Source organism: Bombus affinis, unplaced genomic scaffold (genome assembly GCF_024516045.1).
Source record: "Bombus affinis isolate iyBomAffi1 unplaced genomic scaffold, iyBomAffi1.2 ctg00000059.1, whole genome shotgun sequence".
Classification (NCBI taxonomy): domain Eukaryota; kingdom Metazoa; phylum Arthropoda; class Insecta; order Hymenoptera; family Apidae; genus Bombus; species Bombus affinis.
This window is the reverse complement of record NW_026108820.1, coordinates 2,547,790-2,566,896: the sequence shown is the minus strand read 5'-3', so window position 1 is coordinate 2,566,896 and position 19,107 is coordinate 2,547,790. Positions and strand designations below refer to the sequence as shown.

Genomic DNA, 19,107 nt, shown 5'->3' with positions numbered 1-19,107 from the left:
ACTAAATAACGTTATATGCTACACAGTAATACTATATAACGTTATACGTTATAACGTAACAATATACAACGTTATATGTTATTACGTAATAGTATATAACGTTATACGTTACATGGTAATACTATATAACAATATACGTTACATGGTAACACTAAATAACGTTATATGTTACATGGTAATACTATATAACGTTATTCGTTATAACGTAACAGTATACAACGTTATACGTTATTACGTAATAGTAAAAGGTATGTAAATATGAAACCGGAATTTTCTCATAGAAAAATACACGTTTATTGTATGATAATTATACGTTATATGGTAACACCATATAATGTTATACGTTATAACGTAATAATGTATAACGTTGTACATTATGGTGTACATTATACATATGGTGATACTATATAACGTTAGTTCCGCCTGGGCAGGCGACCTAAACGGACGTGCGAAACAGTGCTCCAGTGAAAGTGCGGCAAGAGAGAAGAGATAGGGACAAAGTTAAAGCCAAAAATAGACAAAACGTGGAATCATGCAGATTCCACCAATAAAAATAATTAACTCCGGTGAAACATTTTTCATAAATAAAGCTACAGACTCTACATATGTAGAGAAAAATGATGATATTATGGAAACAACACAATCCGACGAAGAGCAAAACATACAAATACACCAGGAAGAAAGCTGGACGGTGGCAACTTCCAGCAAAAAACGGAAGGTAACCCCGCTCGCAAGCGCGAGGAAAATTGACACATATGAAAAAAAAACAATGGCTACAAGATATCAAACTGCACAATCCATTCAGCGCACTGCCAGAAGAGGCAGCAACGGACCCAACGGAAAGTCCGACAAACCGTACACCCAAACCACCACCAATATACGTAGACGCAAAAATAATTGACCCCCTCATCGAACTGCTAAACAACATCGCAGGGAAAGACAACTACATCATCAAACAGATAAAAATAGACCAGGTTAAAGTACAAACCAACACCCCAGAAACATTCAGAAAAATTACAAGATCACTAAAGGAAAAAAATGCAGCATATCACACTTTTCAGCTCAAAACAGACAAAAGCTACAAAGCAGTAATAAGGGGACTACACCCAAAAACAAATACTGGAAAAATAAGTGAAGAACTGGCAAAAATCGGACACCAAGTAAGGTCAATAAATAACATAAACAAATACGATACCAAACAACCACTACCGCTATTCCTAGTTGAACTAGAACCTAAAAACAACAATAAGGAAATATACGATATAGAAAAATTACTAAACACAATAGTAAAAGTGGAGCCACCCAGACATAAAAAAGAAATCCCACAATGCATAAGATGCCAACAATACGGACACACCAAAAACTATTGTAATAGAACCCCGGCATGCGTTAAATGCGCAAAAAATCATCTCACGACACACTGCCCATCCACGGGAAAAATTGAGGAGGTTAAATGCTACAACTGTAACGGAAACCACCCAGCCAGCTGTAAAGGATGTGAAGTAAGAAAACAATTACAACGTAAACTGTTCCCGCCCCTACGAAGCAGAACAATCACTAACACACAAGCCCAACAGGACAGCACAAATCCTGAAATAATTCCAAGTACAGAGCAAGCAACAAACACCAAACCTATCAGCACCAACACCATTGGTGGTCTAAGCTATGCTCAAATAACCAGCCAATCAACACATACACACAACCAATACCACAGCAATAGTAACAATGACACTGGAGAAATCAAAGAACTACTCAAACAATCCATAAAGAACACCGAAATGCTAACCAGAATGATAAGCGAACAAAATGCAGTACTAAAACAGCAAACTCAACAGATCACAGTCATGCTACAACTAATTACAAACGTGCTAAGCAAAAAATAAAAACGGACACTCTAAAAATAGCAGCCTGGAACTCAAATGGTCTGCAACAACGGGCCCTCGAAATTAAAACATTCATATACAATAACAATATAGACATACTACTTGTCTCAGAAACACACTTCACTACAAAAAGCTACTTGAAAATACCATACTACACCATATATGATACCAAACACCCCTCAGGAAAAGCTCACGGAGGGACAGCAGTGATAGTCAGAAACGATATCAAACATTATCTACACAGCCAAGTTAACAAAGAATATTTACAAACAACCACTGTTACAGTTCAAACTAGCAGCAACTACTTCCAGTTGTCAGCAGTATATGTGCCTCCGCGACACAAAATAACAACACAAATGTGGGAAGAATACTTCCAGGAACTAGGGGACAAGTACATCGCAGCGGGAGACTACAACTCAAAGCACACGCTTTGGGGGTCAAGAAACATTACACCTCGAGGTAGAACACTGGAAAGATACATAAGAAATAATAACCTAAATATATTATCCACAGGAACACCGACACATTGGCCGACTGACCTGAACAAAAAACCAGATCTTCTGGACTTTGCAGTTACAAAGGGACTAAACACAAATAAACTAAAAATAACACCCAACCTCGAGCTCAGCTCCGATCATACACCCATAATAATTGAATACAGAAACAAACCAATTCACTATAGCAAACCAGAAACACTATGCAACAAAACCACCAAATGGCAAACCTTCAAAGAAATAATAGAAAGCAAAATAAACTGCAACATCCCGTTAAAAACTCCTGAACACATAGAACAGGCAGTAGCAACATTGACAGCAACTATTCAGGAAGCAGCAAGGACAACCACTACTCCCGATCCAACCAGCAGACAAACAATAACAATCCCGCAAGAAATACTCGACAAAATCAAAGAAAAAAGAAAAGCAAAAGCAAAATGGCAAAAATACAGAACCCGAGAAAACAAAAAACACTTAAACAAACTTGCAAAGGAAATAAAAAACAAAATAAAGGAGCACAACGATAACGAATTCGCAAAGTTCATAGGGAAACTCTCCACACACGAGAACACCAACTATTCACTATGGAAAGCCACGAAAAAAATAAGGAAGCCAATAATACCCGTCCCGGCAATCAGAAAAGCAGATAACACATGGGCAAGAAGCAACGAAGAACAAGCTGAAGAATTCTCCAACCACCTCTGCAACACATTCACACCACACATTATCAACAACAGCAACCTCAAAAGTCATACGGAGGAGGATCCACAAACCACTACTACCACAGCCGACAAGGAATACACCATACCTAAAACATCGGCACAAGAAATTAGAAACATAATTGATAAAACAAAAAACAACAAAGCGCCAGGAATCGACCTAATCAATGGTAAAATCTTGAAAAACCTTCCGCCAAAAGCAATAAGACTAATTACAATAATATTCAATGCAATTCTAAGAATTCAATACTTCCCCAAACCATGGAAATTAGCACAAATCAAAATGTTACATAAACCAGGCAAAGACCCGCACCAAACTGCATCCTACAGACCAATATCACTGCTCCCAGTATTTTCCAAAATACTGGAAAAGATAATATACGACCGCATAAAACCAATAATAGAGACAAAAAAACTAATACCGGATCACCAATTTGGTTTCAGAAACAAACACTCCACGATAGAGCAAATGCACAGGCTTATAAACGAAATAATAGTAGCACTAGAAAACAAGGAATACTGCACAGCCCTCTTTATAGACATAAAGAAAGCATTCGATAAAATTAACCATGAAAGTCTACTACAAACAATTAGGAAACAATTCCCGGAGCAAATACACCACTTAATAAAATCCTACCTAAGCAGCAGAACCTTCGTAATAAAAATCAAGGACACACATTCTCAAGTTAAAGACATCAAGGCCGGGGTACCACAAGGAAGCGTCCTAGGCCCAATACTATACACATTATACACGGCGAACATACCAACAACTACCAACAGCACAGTATTGACATTCGCGGACGACACAGCTATACTAGCCAGGCATACTAACCCAGAAACGGCAGTCAAAATACTACAAGAACATATCGTAAAAATAGAAAATTGGCTACAAGAAAAACAATTAAAAGCAAACCCCAATAAATGCAACCATATTACATTCACGCTACGGAAAAAGATACCACCAAACATCCTATTGAACGGTACGCATATAACGCAAACAAAGCATGTCAAATACCTAGGACTCCACTTAGATCAAAAACTTACCTGGAAACTACACATCAAATCAATAGTAGAAAAAATACAGAAAACAAGGAGACAAATGTATTGGCTAACAAGCCGAAAATCCAAACTAAGCACAGAAAATAAAGTAAAAATATATAAAACGATCATAAAACCAATCTGGACGTACGGAATACCACTATGGGGGACGGCAGCAATGAGCCATATAAACAAAATAGAGGTAATACAGGCTAAAATCCTCAGAACAATAGTAAACGGACCTTGGTACGTCAGAAACGAAGATATACGAAGGGACCTGGGAAGGCCAACGGTCAAGGAAGAAATCAGCAGATACTCCGAGAAATACAAATCAAGAATAGCAACACACATAAACCGGCTAGCTGCGGAAACATACAAAATCACAAATATGGACAGAAGACTAAAAAGGAAGCACCCAGCAGACCTTATAAAGGACATAACCTAACAAACACGAGGATGGTACCCCGCTGGGGGTAGCCACCAACATGCTAATGTAACCGCTAAAAAATTCCACCAAATGTCCAAATTGGACAAATAGTGAATTTAAATAAATAAATAAAAAAAAAAAAAAAAAAAAAAAAATATGGCTCATTGCTGCCGTCCCCCATAATGGTATTCCGTACGTCCAGATTGGTTTTATGATCGTTTTATATATTTTTAATTTATTTTCTATGTTTAGTTTGGATTTTCGGCTTGTTAGCCAATGCATTTGTCTCCTTGTTTTCTGTATTTTTTCTACTATTGATTTGATGTGTAGTTTCCATGTGAGTTGTGTATCTAAGTGGAGTCCTAGGTATTTGACATGCTTTGTTTGCGTTATATGCGTGCCGTTCAATAGGATGTTTGGTGGTATCTTTTTTCGTAGCGTGAATGTAATATGGTTGCATTTATTGGGCTTCGCTTTTATTTGTTTTTCTTGTAGCCAATTTTCTATTTTTATGATATGTTCTTGTAGTATTTTGACTGCCGTTTCTGGGTTAGTATGCCTGACTAGTATAGCTGTGTCGTCCGCGAATGTCAATACTGTGCTGTTGGTAGTTGTTGGTATGTTCGCCGTGTATAATGTGTATAGTATTGGGCCTAGGACGCTTCCTTGTGGTACCCCGGCCTTGATGTCTTTAACTTGAGAATGTGTGTCCTTGATTTTTATTACGAAGGTTCTGCTGCTTAGGTAGGATTTTATTAATTGGTGTATTTGCTCCGGGAATTGTTTCCTAATTGTTTGTAGTAGACTTTCATGGTTAATTTTATCGAATGCTTTCCCTATGTCTATAAAGAGGGCTGTGCAGTATTCCTTGTTTTCTAGTGCTACTATTATTTCGTTTATAAGCCTGTACATTTGCTCTATCGTGGAGTGTTTGTTTCCGAAACCAAAGTTCCCAGTTGTGTCCTCCAGCTTTCAGTAGATTTGTTTGGTACCTCCTTTTTGCTGTTTTTCCTAGGTACTTTCTCAAACCTTTGACTTTTTCCTCATCGCTTTTTATTTTGTATTTTTTGCATTCCTCTTCATACTCTGATATCCAGTTTGTAGCTTTCTCAGTTCCTTCAAATCAGAGATTTTTTTTTAAAATATTAAAGGACGCCAACGTATATTCGTCTCACAAGAGTTTGGCGAGCATATCATAAAGACGGTGCATGATTTCTTTGGCCATGTTGGAAGGAATCACATATTGAAAAAAAAATCCGACCCTTTTATTATTTCAAAAATATGGACCGAATTGTCGACAAATTCTGCAAACAATGCGAAACTTGCATTAGGAATAAAAGCAGAACGAGAAGACCGATCGGGCTTATGTGGAGACTAGCACCAGCGAGGAAACCGTTTGAAATAATGTCATTCGATACGGTCCGAGGTTTTTCCAACAACAACTCACCAAAGAAGTATATGCATATACTCATAAATCACTTTTCAAGGGCTGTTTTTATGTCCACATCGAAAACACAACGCGCGGAAGATATCATAAAACTTATAAACTCGACAGGAGAAACTGACTCCATAAAAATTATCCTTGCAGACCGATACCCAGCGATGACATCCAAGGAAATTCAAGAGTACGCGAGAGAGAAAAACATTAAATTAATTTTCACCTCGACAGACTGTCCATCCTCCAATGGACTAAACGAGAGGGTAAATCAAACATTAGTAAACAGAATCAGATGCAAGATCAATTCGAAAAAAAAAAGAAACTGGACAAAGATCGCAGAAAAAAGCGTAGAAGAATACAATCACACCAGACACAGTGTAACGGGATTTGCCCCAAATCACTTACTGTATGGGAAAATGATCGAAATCATCCCTAAGGGAATGACAGAGAAGAAGATAAACTTAAAAAGAGACAGAGAAGAAGCATTTAAAAACTCAGCAAGAAATTTCGAAATCAACAAACAAAAATATGACAAAAAAAAGACGAGAACACGAGTTTAAAATTGGTGATACGGTCTTCACCCACAACGGAAACAGAATGAATAGAAATAAGCTGGAAGAAATTAGGAAAGGACCTTTCAAAATTTTGAGAAAGATTTCAAACTCTATATATGAAGTGGATAACGGTAACCGGAGATCTGAAGGGAATTTCTTCAAACTGGCCCGGAAAAACGACCGAACAGAAAGGAAGTCGATCGAAGAGCTTCCGTTCCAACAGCTTCGACGTGTCGACATTGCACGGAGCTAAAAGTAAGCTTAGCGGATCCTCGAAAGCCGCTATTTCGACCTTTATGACACCGTCGAATTGGTTCACGAAGAGACACCAACCGATGTCGAAGAAGCCGGAAGATTTGGTAACGGCCAGTTTAAGTCTCAAGTTCGATAAATCGAAGGTAGTGAAGGCGGTGAAGGAAACGTTGGGTAAAAAGTCCCCTAATAGCGAGGTCAAACACAAAGTCGTATGGGACAACACTAGTGGAACCAAAGTGGACGCTCAGCTAAGTTGTATTTCTCGTTACGATATCGTTTCTTGTTTAAGAGCCATCGTAGGTGAAAGGAGGAATGAAAAAGAAAATCGTAAATCGTAAAATCTCTTCCAGAGAATGTACTTTATCGTAAAAATTAATAAAGTCAACAACAACGTGAAATTAAATAATTGTTGTTTGATATTCTGTATTATCGATATAGGTGAAACGTGGAGAAGATAATTTGCAATCATTGCGGACAATATCGCAGTGACATTATTATCAATCGGTAATATTAAAGATAAAATTCATATGGGATGAAAACAGAGCGTCAAAAGTGGTTATTTTTCGATCTTCTTGCGAAGGGAAAATTCCTGCAAAATGTTTAAGAACGGCTCTCAACAAGGAATGAAAAATGTTATTACAGTTCCATTTTCGTGTTCGTTTTTTTTTCTACATGATCCATGTGAAATAATTCTTCAGATGCTCTGCTGGTAAATGAATCGACGTTTGTAATAGATGAAATATGAAGTACAGCGAGATCGTTGTTGGCTATTGTTCTACACCGATATCGACAAAATAATTCTTCGACAACTCTATTGATAAATCAATTGTAGTTTGAAATCAGACGAATCTGAAGTACCATCAGTTTGTTGCTACGAGAACAATAGCCACCAACGATCTCGCAGTAATTCGGATTCGTTCGATTTTAAACTTCAATTGTTTTATCGACAGAATCTCTGAATAATTATTTTGCTGGTAAATTCTGCTGGTATATCGATTAGAGTTTGGAATCGAGCAAATACGAAGTACAAGATGGCTATTGTTCTCACGTAGCAACAGTCTGATAGTATTTCAGATTCGCTTGATTTCAAACTTAGTTCCCTTGGTTTAATTACTGATTTATCAGCTGGATCAAAATTTAAAGAAAATGAAGATCAAGTGTAGCGCGTAAGTTTGACCTCTGCTTAATTTTTTCATCTCTACACTCATCTTTTTCAACTTCCATGTCACATTTTGTATAAATGCTAATAATTCTTTGTTTTTTTTTTTTTGATAAATTCTCTTAAACGTCGCACAAGAATTTTTCGTTCGCGAGGAGGTGCAAAAATGGCCACTTTTTGACTTAGGTCAAAATTTGCAATTTTGGGGTTGGCCCCAACTTAACCACACTTTTAATCCAACATGAATTTTATTTTAATATTACTGACCTCTGATGGTGGATCTGCGATACTGTACTTAATGATTGTAAACTATCTTATCGAGACTTCTCATCTATATTAATAATATAGGAATGTTAAATATTATTTTGAATATTAGGAATATTAAATAACAGTTAAATACTTTTAACTGTTTATAATAATTTACTATTACGTATTTTAACGCGAAATCTCGTTTCATAAAAATTTTCATTCAAATACGTAAATACATAATATTCATAAATTTATAAGAACAATTTTGTCCGTAGGTATTTGGTAGCGCAATTGAGAAGATGTTAACGGCGCAAAAGGGAAACGATACGGGGGCTTCCGGGTCGAGCGGAAAGCCCTCGGTATCTCCGAACAAACCAATGTCAGGCAAAGTGACAAATTGGTTTTCAAATACCAAGAATCAAAATCGGAATCAGACGGAATCCAGCGAACCGTCTCTCTGTTCTTCCCTAAAGGACCTATTCAAGAAGTAATGGGGAAGAACAAATGCTAATAAATGTTAAGTGTCTCTAGTTTAATTAACACTTCTTTATCTTTATCTTTATTAACACTTATTTATTTAAGAATTTATTCAGAGATTAACACGACCTAATAGATGACTGACAATCTGGTGTAATTCAAATTAACGAGCTATACTTTCCTTGTACTTTCTTATTGCTATACCTCTACAATATTCTTTTATCGTATCTGTCGATTTTAATCTCACACAAATATCTAATAAATGTGTATACAGTAGTTGACGAAAATATTAGATAGAAGATTTTTGCGAATATATATTATGTGTGTTAGTGTTTTTCTTCACTTCACTTCAATGTAACGAGACGTGTCTATCATGATTACACCGGTAAAAATTGAGACTAATTTGGAAATATATATATGGAAGCTAGAAGATGCTTATTGCAGACGTACACATAGCAAAAAACTAATGTACAATGTAAAGAGTATTTTTAAACATATGATTGATTAGGGGTAAAAATGCTCCTACTAAAAATATTGTGACTTATTTATACAATACATAATTAACTGTCCAAATACCGATGGTAATCAATAAGCATCTTATAATTCCTATTTACATTTGTTTCAAAAGCTTCTTTCGTTTCATAAGGAAATAATAGATGCACGACACTTTTTGTTTTATATTATTCTATCGATTTATGTATGATCTATTTTGTAGTAATAGAACAAAACGAAAGAAACTTTTGAGACAGCCTAATGCATCTTGAAATTCATGAAAAGCTTCAACAAAATATTCATGGAAAGTTTCTGTAAGCGTCCGAGTACTTTCGTGAGCCGTTATATGTATAATAATTCGTTACAATGTTAGTGATAGCTTGGAAAGTGAACTATTTTTATTATACATCTTTTTACTTTCCATATTACGCTCATAGATACTCTAAAACGCCGCGATACTAACTCTTATCTATCATGTTTACGAATGCCTATAATTTGTGAAACCGCTTCTGATTTTACGGAAATTTTGCAGTTGCTTGATGAATGAAACAGATTTGTTAAGAGAATCACATGTTATAGATACCTGAACTGTGATTTATTTAATATATCTTTTCTGATTTGTTATCCTGCAACATTTCCATGTTTTACGAAGCTTTAAATTAAATTTCACAAGTTTATTTTCCTTAAGCTAAAGACGATGCTGGTGAAATATTTATTTCTGAAGTAAAAAGTAAAAATATAGCTTACATATTGCTTGTATTTAATCATGTATTACGATTAATCCTGTTGCGATACTCGTATATTTCAGTTAGGCTCTGGTTTTAGTAAACAAGAAAGATTTATAATATCTTAAGAGGATGTTTAGCATGAAATCATGCTAATAAGAAGTTTTTCATGTTTTTCTTCAGGCTTAAAATATTTTTTAATGTTGTGAAAAAATTGGGTTGAAAATGAATAAAAGGGTGCAACAGGGTATTTAAACAAACTAATGTCTCTTATATGAATAAGTCGAGTGATATGCTGTAAATTATTTTCACAAAAAGACACCCATTTTTATTATTGTTTTCTAAACAAAATTCAATAATAATAGGAAGTTTCTTTAACTAACATTTAGTTATCGATCCTATTTTTATTGAAGTTTAACAATACTGTTCAATGTTAATAATTATTAATTTATAAGTGAAGGGTAATTCCAACGAAGAAAGATATCATTTGCAAACAAATAGTTTCAGATGAAATCAGCATTGGTACTGTAAATTTAAGATATTATAAATCTAATATGTATTGTATCGCAAAGCGGGATTCATGATGAAAAATTAAATATAAAAGTCCATGAAATTTCGCAAATTTAAACATCTCAGTTGATACAGCTTTAATAAATGTGGACAAAAGTTTAGTCTATCTTTATATTTAAATAACGCATGATATTTAATTCTACAGTATAATTAAACAAAGATTCGAAGCTGAAAATTTCGAAATATAATTGAACAATATATCGTACAATAAATGTTATATGATGTTCTGTAAAGGAGAATTGCATTTTTATGAAGAGGATCAAAGATAAAAGAGATTTTTGTTGAACGATACGACCGTTTCGAAATTCCATTTTGATCTTGTGTATGTATAGTGTATCTCGTACAAAAGATATTACAACAAGCGTCCAGTCATAATGTGAAACATTAATCAAAATTTCTAATCTCGAGTGTTTCAAGCCCCAGAACTCATCTTAATAAATATAAGAAGGACAGATTAAATTCAATCTTATTTTTCTAATTTTCTCGTTAATAATTAAATATGAGCATCAATCAATCAATAGTTCATAATGCACGGTATAATGCGTGTATAACATTCATCTGATTTCAATTAACTTACGTTTAAGCAAAATAATTATTCGAACTAGTTTATCATTCACATTATTACACATTTTAATTGTATATATATCTAGTACAACATAGAAAGGATGTTTTAGGATTATGAGTATTCCTTTAATTTTTAAGAAGAACAATAAGTATGCATAGTATTTCTTTTATCTCATATTCTAATTTCACCACATTGAATTTTCTAAAGAAAGATGATCTATTTATTTTAGATAACGCAAATCCTTTATTTTAGATATGCAAAGTCAAATATATTTTTGTCAATAAAGACACAAAAAATCTTAGATGTCTAAATGTCAGCTTTAAGAACAGTAGACTTGCCTGCCTTCAAACTTAAATGTCCTTTCCAGTAGTAAAACTTAAAATGACATTAACAACGGCAGTAATATTTACGCCTACAGATGGAGGATATTAGACTTCGATTAAAATACAAGTAGCTCAATAAATATGAGTCTAAGTACGATGGTTAAAGAATAACGATTCGTCATTCTTTATTTCAGCGCTTAATGCTATCCTTCTTTCAACAAATACAATCCTAGAACAATGCCGCTGAAGAGAAATGTTATGCGTGAATTTATTTGCCTTTGCGGGACGAAGGTTTATTAAATTATTAAATGAAAATATTAAATGAAAATGAATATGTATAATTGTGTGTATAAAAATTGATATATGTATGTATGTATAAAATATATATATGTATGTATATATATATATATATATATATATATATATATATGTCGGGTTGGCGTTAAGATTAGAGTTAGGGATAAGGGCGTGAAACGAATCCCTATTGGCGCTAGACGTGATCGTTATGCAATAGAGGAGATATTTACTAGTGCAAATATGACTATGATGGAATTGGACAAGTAATCGCGATAATTAGATACTCGAGAAGCAAATGACGATGATCCTAGGCTCAATAACGAATCCGCGGTCAACGGGATGACGAACTTTACCCTTCGTTAGCGTCTAAGTTACACTGTATGTTAGAGCAAGGGGCAATTATTACGTATACGAAAGACAGGTCGATTGCCGATGAGATCGCACTAGAGTGAGTGGCTCTCCGTCGCGGTGACGCTGTCGAAGAAATCTATGATGGGTGTGCCTAAGGAAACGAGATCTCGGAGTCGTCATCGACTCCAGTCGGAGGTTCGGTGCGCATATCGAGATGGTGTGTAATAGAGCCGACAAGTTAATAGGAGCCCTTAGGGGAATTCTACCCAACATCAACGGGCCGCCCAGCTTGGCTCGTAGGCTCTACTACAACGTGTGGGAGTCCATCGTAACTTACGGAGCACCGGTGTGGGCTAGAGCAGCGAATACAGATAAGAACAGGAAAAAGCTGAAACGAGCACAACGAACGGCCCTGTGCATAACAACGCCGGCATACCGTACCGTCTCCCACGCGGCACTTTGCGTGTTGACCGGGAATCTCCCGATTTACATAAAGATAAAGATGCTCGGAGAGACCTACGAGAGGAACAAGATCCATGGGTCCAGGATTGGCACGGATGACGGCTGCAAGCTGAAGGAGGAACTGGAGGCGATTCGCAAGAAGGCCCAAGATGACTGGCAGAAGGAGTGGAATAACCACAAAAAGGAAAATATCACAAAGAAATTAATACCGAGTGCGCTGCTATTTACTAAAACATCGATCACCACACCATGCAGCTGCTAACCGGGCATGGGAGCTTCGGTGTCTATAGGAAAAGGATTGGCAAGGACAGCGACAGCAACTGTCTCGACTGTGGAGACCCGAACGACGATGCAGAGCACGCCCTCTTCGCGTGCCCGAAGTGGACGGACAGAAGGATCGAGCTGGAGAACGCTCTGGGCGGGAAGATAGACGTGGGCAATCTGATCGCCACGTTGACCGCCAAGAACGAGAGCTGGAATAAATTCAGGCAATTCTGCAAGACCGTCATGTGTCACAGGAGGGTGACAGCGAGGGCCTGGGAAGAGGAAAGGAGGAGAACAAGCGAAACAACAACTACGTGAAGCAATGAGGGCAAGAACACGAAACAACGAAAAACCGCAGAAGGAGACCAGTCCAGTATTCTGAACTGGCTGAGAGGACGACATGAGCAGTAACTGCCCGAAGAAGTAGATACAACGGGGCACGAAAGGACAACCCTGATGACTGCCGACAGGTTTTACCGGGGTTGTCTGCCCTCTAAGCGGAGGAAGAAGGAGGAGGGGTTTTTAGTGGGTATGGCAACGACAACCGACCGACTCCCACATAACCCAGTGATGCGGGTCACTGGGCACGCGTAATAGCATTTTCCCCTCCCCACGCAAAAAAAAAAAAAAAAAGGGCACGAGATCATCGGATTCGCGGAGAAAAGTCTCCGTTCGAAGGGTGTGGGAAATTGACGTTGCTGTTAATTGGTCAATTTCCATGTTGGTGGTTAGAGAAAGATATTAGCTGTCCTTGGGAAAAGTTGCTAGCGGGAAGCGTCGTTCGTGGAAGGATAGATTTCTCTTATCTTCCCATAGTTGGGGCACAGGCTATTTGTCTATTTGAAAGACTTTGTATAATTGAAACTTAATATTCGTAGCCGGTCCTCGCCCAGCTAAACATATACTGTGAAGATGCGTTGGCATCTGGCAATCATCTTACCCGAAGGACAAAGTCTGCGTGTGGCGAGCCACGGGGCAGAAACCATTGAAACGTTTACCGTCGTGCCCTGTCCCAAGTATTTCTTTTAAGAAGAGCTATAGAATTACTTCATGCCTTTGTTAGACAAAACGTTCATCCCTTTGACCGCGGCTACGTTCGGCGACTGATTGTCGCCTCACTATCATAAATCTCAAATAAATACAGTCGGATCGAATGACAACAGTTTCTTAATACGGCTATGGTGAAATCTAAATTTCAATACTAGGGGTCTTCCCAAAGTTCCAAAGGGAACGTTCCGGTGTTCTTTCATCTCCGACATATATATATATATATTATTATAATGACTTATTTTAATAATGACTTAATTTGTATAGTAAAAACAGCTAAAATCTCATGTAAGATTGTTGGGATGTTACGTGATATTTCTGTTGCATCATTGATTATCGTTATACTTTGAAAAATAATTAAGGAAGCGAACAATGCGTGGACGATTATGGCAGTTTTATTAATAAACGAACGTTTAGTAGAGAATATGGATTTATTGGATAAGTAAATGTTTCATTAAATGTAACTGCTACATGCAGAATAATATGTTGTTACATGTATGAACTAAAGTTGATGTAATACTCATATTGTATTTATGGTTTCAAAGAATTAATAAAATCTGCTGAGATTCAAACGTATACTCTCCCTTTTATTCTATGAGAATTAAACATTTAGAAGATTTTATGAAAATGCACTAAAAAACAATCAGAAGCATCTGTTTCTCCTCTTTTTTTTCTTTTTTTTTTTTTTTAAATATGTTGATTGCCACGCGATTTTTATACTTATTTTGACTTGGATAGATAGATTAAAGCGTACCATACCAAGACATTTCATTCTTGCAAAATATTCTAGTCTATTTGCGTACGTGCTCATAATCTTGGCTGATAATCGCCATTCGCTATATACATCGTTGGTATCGACGTCAAAGGATTAACACAGACAAATACACAATCCATACAATCCGATTTGATTGATTTTAGATCTTGCATCAAACAGATCTCTATATAAACAGATAATTTCTGATTCTAAACATTTGTATCGCTTCTTCTTCCGCTTTGAAATCCTCTACAAACGCCTTTTATAGTCGTTCAACTTTTCAGCTCACAGAAAAGAACATTACGCGTATTCCTAGCAATCGCCCAAAGACTCGAACGTGTGCTTCGATAAAGCTCGCTTAACTTTCATCGACACATCGATAACTTTGCGTTCCAAGATGTTATTACGCCCTAGAATCCCTAACATAATTTTAGAACCAGAATTTCTGTGCAAAACAATTCCATCGCTTTGTCACGCTTAACGGCTCAATCATCGAAACATGTATCATAACGCACGAATTATGATAAAAAAGAAACTGTCTTTCGAATAAAAGCAATCCGTTTGCCAGGTGCGCTTAAGGATGTACAGGACGTCGACGGAGCAAGTGTACGAAATACAGCCGCTGGAGGGTAACAGTTCCGCTCAACGTTACACTCAACAGCCGAAACAACGATTCTCTGAAATGCCTACTCCGTCGGTTTCGCCGACGTCTTCTCTCCGAAAGCGCGTCTCGGAACTGCCAAGAGCCGCGAGTGCATCCGTTTCCGGTGCTGCGGGCATTGTCTGCTCTAATACGGATCTGATATCGATCCTAAGCTCGTTAGCGTCTTCCGCGACGGAAATCAACCGATGCGGCGAGGAAGCGCCGAGTTCGCGGGACGATAGCAAATCAAACTGGCCCGGAAAAACGACCGAACAGAAAGGAAGTCGATCGAAGAGCTTCCGTTCCAATAGCTTCGACGTGTCGACATTGCACGGAACTAAAAGTAAGCTTAGCGGATCCTCGAAAGCCGCTATTTCGACCTTTATGGCACCGTCGAATTGGTTCACGAAGAGACACCAACCGATGTCGAAGAAGCCGGAAGATTTAGTAACGGCCAGTTTAAGTCTCAAGTTCGATAAATCGAAGGTAGTGAAGGCGGTGAAGGAAACGTTGGGTAAAAAGTCCCCTAATAGCGAGGTCAAACACAAAGTCGTATGGGACAACACTAGTGGAACCAAAGTGGACGCTCAGCTAGGTTGTATTTCTCGTTACGATATCGTTTCTTGTTTAAGAGCCATCGTAGGTGGAAGGAGGAATGCAAGAACGCACATAATACGCAAAAATCTATGGCAGATTCAAAGTACAGTACTCGTTGTGATATTCGGTAAAGATAATAAGTTCTCCTATGGAGATTTCATTTTTCAAATTATTCTCGTACAAGTACGTATTTGCATAAATAAATAACACACGGTCTCTGCGTAAATACCCAGGCCAGTTATAAATATTTCAGTTTACCAACGATATCTCAACATGTGGGACACTCACATGTGTGCTACTTCGTGAGCGATGATAAAGGCGCTGGTCAAGCCTTCGTCTCGATTTAACGCGCACGATCTCGAAGGACCTCCTATATCCAATCGCGTCAACCATACAGCAACATCGTGATTTACGTCCTTCGAGGACAGCATCTTTCTGTTCCATTTGTTCACGTTCTCGAGAGATCGTCTGGCATCGCCACGGCGGACCTACGACAACGTTTAATATTTTCTTAATAAAAGCTAGCAAATATTACGAATATATTATATTTATTATTACATCATGCATTATATACTATATATAAATATTCGTCAATGATAATAAATATATGTGCAAGTAATCGTGTTGTTGATTGTAATCAAATGTAACTTGTAACGCTATTAGTATTTTAATCTTCCTGAAAAATGTTGAAATGTTGATTCAACAGCAGAGAAGAATAGCAGAAAAAGAAAAGTAAAAGGAATCGCAAGTGTCGTATATCAATGATATTATCATAGGTCTATAACATTAAATTAAGATTCTTAAGAGATGAAAAAGGTTTAATAGTCGATTATACAGATATTTCGGATACACGATAAATGCGAGGTTTGTCAATGATCCGTGAAAATTGTTTGTTTGGAAATTTGTTTCCAAGGGATCGTTCACGGTTGTCCAATTTAGCAAAATGGAACTCGTTGCATTTTATCGACCTAAAACGTCATGCGCAGATATTTTGACCTATATAATTTATATACCATACACTGTACAGATAAGTAGAAAATAAAATAATTGAAACTCGCATATGCGTATCTCAGATAGTTACTACTTTAGTTAAATGATTTAATTTAATGGAAATCGCTTACCATAACGTCTCGTTTTTCCGCGTATAAAATCATTCGTACGATCACTAGAATCATGTTGGATTCGAGCGATGGGTCCATGTAAATTGCACTGACCTAGGATTAAAATACGTACGAAAATGTAACAGGCGTTAAAACAGTATTACAGCCTTACAAATAAATTATTATTCAAAACTCCCGTAAATACATCGTATCTTATATAATTTTCCTAAAAAATTAATTTTATTCGTTATATTTATCTTAGGAAATGTACGTTATTAATCTCAACAGCATTGGAAAACCAATTACCGAATGGCTGAAATTAATCGATTACAAAATTCCATTACGGATAAATTATTTGCAGAACTCTTTAAAAGATACGTGTAAGCTTTGAACAGTGTAAACAGAAAATACAGAGCTTCCATCCGAGTATACGATCGAGATGTTTGAAAGCAAGTAGCGTACCTTGAAAATACAGAGATACGCATAACTCTGCCCTATGTTTCCCGGTTGCTCGCGTACATATGTAGGAGAAGGTATTCTATATCTAAGTATAATAACAGAATTTCGTTTGGTATTACTTACGATGTTTAAAAGAGCCAAGATATATTGCTGTACTCGAATTCCATGAAAATCTACCACGGAGTAATCAGCAGCTATTCCAAGCTCTAGCCATCGTGGCGGCGAATCCTTAGCAGTTGGTCTTTTCTCTAGAAATGACTTATCTTAGAAATCGACTTATCTTCCACGAAATTAGAAAGTCTACTCGACTCGACTTGATAGCTTAAACGCATGATTATTAAAAGCATAAATTAATATCTACGAGCAAGTATTCGTGGAATAATTATTATAATATAAATAATTATTTCAAAAGTATAATTTCAAAAATATCAATTCGGTATCACCGTGAATTTCATCCTGCAAATTTCTTTAAAATTCTTGACAAATTTTGGTAAACGTATTCCTCCAGCAAATTTGTCTATTTTTCTATTTTTTTACATTAAATTAGGCAAGATAGATAAAGATTCGTGCAATGGACAATATACATATGTGTAATAGACAGGGAATAATAAAATAAATTAAAAACAGCGAAATATAGATGAACGTGTAGAAGATCAAGCGAGAGTGGAACGCAATAGGGAGAATAATTGTAAACCGAGTTCCTTTTAAGGCTGAAGATAAGCTATTCTTATATTACATGCTGTTATTATTACTCTTGTACACGATAGATTGGAATATCAGTACAATTTCTTTCTTTCAGTAATATTCGATGATTCGTTAATTTATTAACCGCTATATTGTACGTGGTAAGTAAAAAAGCAACGATTGTACAAGAATGGCATTTGGAAAAATATTTGACTTACTTGATAATCTGTTCCTTTGCCATTTAGGACCAGAGAAGTATCCAATTTCCTCGGGATTTGTTATTTTATATAGGTTGGGGTTGATAATCAATCTCGGATCCACTCGGATTGGTTATCACACCTTTTATTTTCTCTCTTATACAAAACACCAAATCACACAGCAAACGTTTAAACTCTCCCAATGCGTCTTAGCAATTAAGGCGTGGTCGACTCCTATGACAAAAGAGCGTCGTTAGGAGTCGTACCAACACAACCCTAGTAACCTTTTAGTAACTAGCGGTCATACCAACTGAGCATTTCTCAACAGGATTTACGTCGATCGATAATTCTTCCACTATTGTATCGTTGTATTCTGTGGAGACATCGTCTTTTTCATCGTACAGAATCAATTTCTCAGCTTCTGGGTATTCCACGTCGAAGACGTCACCGGAAAGATTATAAAATCCCTGAACATCGTGGCTTAAGGAATCGCGTTTGCTTCGTTTCGACTTTCTCTTACTTTCTTCAACTTCGAATTTATTCGATTTCCCTGTAACCGAATTATCAACGTTTTACCACGTTTGCCTGTCTTATCTTCGCTATTCTCGTTACGGATAAAATGAAAAAATAGTTGCAAAATTTCTGAAATTGTAAATACGACCAGACTGGAACGTATCAACGACATATACGGTGTCACAAAATTGTGACAAGTCAATATTCCAGTTGTTAGTTTGTTGAATTTACGCCACCGCTGATTAAACGTATCACGCTTTAATAGAAAATTCAATTTCCCAGCGGGGAAAATGGAATTTTGCGCTAATTAAAGTATTGCGCTTTTGTACAAAATTCCATTGTTTTCTGTTGCCCGCGAAAATGCAATTTTA

At 36.7% G+C, this 19,107-nt stretch overlaps 3 long non-coding RNA genes across 3 annotated transcripts in view; 2 read left to right on the top strand and 1 right to left on the bottom strand.

The window, feature by feature from the left end:
• LOC126926892 (uncharacterized) overlaps positions 1-19,107 on the bottom strand; it is a 72,111-nt gene that overhangs the window by 27,433 nt on the left and 25,571 nt on the right. The gene's annotated exons all lie outside the window — the stretch shown is intronic.
• LOC126926854 (uncharacterized) lies at positions 7,432-9,008 on the top strand. The gene is made up of 2 exons (XR_007714949.1): positions 7,432-7,974; positions 8,492-9,008. It is a non-coding gene; the product is annotated as an uncharacterized LOC126926854 (long non-coding RNA).
• LOC126926860 (uncharacterized) overlaps positions 13,862-19,107 on the top strand; it is a 40,055-nt gene continuing 34,809 nt past the window's right edge. Inside the window, exon 1 of the long non-coding RNA XR_007714955.1 lies at positions 13,862-13,974. This is a non-coding gene — a long non-coding RNA (uncharacterized LOC126926860). The remainder of the gene's footprint in view (positions 13,975-19,107) is intronic.